Source organism: Ovis canadensis, chromosome Y, assembly GCF_042477335.2.
Source record: "Ovis canadensis isolate MfBH-ARS-UI-01 breed Bighorn chromosome Y, ARS-UI_OviCan_v2, whole genome shotgun sequence".
In the NCBI taxonomy this organism is placed as follows: domain Eukaryota; kingdom Metazoa; phylum Chordata; class Mammalia; order Artiodactyla; family Bovidae; genus Ovis; species Ovis canadensis.
Window position 1 is genome coordinate 16977311 of NC_091271.1, and position 1275 is coordinate 16978585.

A 1275-nucleotide genomic window follows, 5' to 3' on the forward strand; every position below is an offset into this window, starting at 1 on the left:
TGAGCAAGGAGGCTGCAGTGCCTTTTATGACCTAGTCTCAGACGCTTCATTGTTCGTTTCTACAATATTCTAACATTAGAAGTGAGCCACTAAGTCCAGCACACATGTGAAGGGGAGAAGGAAGGAATCGTGGACATAATTTAAAACCAAGTGGTACACACATGGCCACAAATTGTTTACATGCTTGTATGTCCAGAATGCATTTTCCTGCCAATGCTTTCAAACAATTTATTCGTTATAGCATTAACTTGAAGTTCAGGACCTTGTCATCTAAGCCAGGTCCAGATATGGATCAGGGTCCACTTGTACAGTATCTCAAGTGTTCTGTCGCTCAGTTGTATGTTATTCTTTGTGACCCCATGGACTGCAGCACTGCAGGCTTCCCTGTCCATCAACTCCAGGAGCTTGCTCAAACTCAAGTCTATTGAGTCGATGATGCTATTCAACAATCCCATCCTCTGCTGTCCCCTTCTCCTACCTTCATTTTTTTCTGCATCATGGTCTTTTCCAATGAGTCAGTTATTCCCATCAGGTAGCCCAAGTATTGGAGCTTCAGCTTCAGCATCAGTCCTTCCAGTGAATATGCAGGAGAGATTTAGTTTACGATTGACTGGTTTGATCTCCTTGCAGTCCAAGAGCCTCTCAAGTCTTCTCCCACACATCAGTGCAAGTTATACAAGTGTAGTTCCTCTAGACCTGAGGGTGTGTGAGCAAAAGAGATGAGTTAATCTGCTCACTTTCACAGCCAACATACAGTGGTGGGTCAGGCATAAATAACCTTCATAGACACTCCTGTTCCAGAAAGGGGAGGGGAGATGGGAGTCAATAGCAGCAGTTCTGAAATCGCATGGGTTCTTGTGGTGGTCATTTGATTAGTATTTAAGGCCTGGAGACTTCCTAGGCTTCAGTCTCTGATTTTTTAATTCTGCCCCCTGACATGATGTCATTGCATGAATGATGGCTAGTATATGGTTACACGAAACGGTTTCCGTAGGCTGCTTCCTTCTTGTAGAAGGTAGAAGTCCAGAGCTCTTATTTTGTACTATTGCTGGTCCTTTCAGTCCGAGCTGAACTTAAATATGTTATCTGAAAAACTTGGTGTGTCTCCTGATAATCTTACTGATGTTCATGGCAAAGCACCCCACTCCAAAGCCACAATCACACATGTCTTCATAATAAGGCCCTACTCTGACTTGGTTTTCTGCTGAGATAGCTGAAGGATAACACCCTGAACCGTGGTAGAAGTCTCATTGTGTGATTGAAATGATCTCTGAG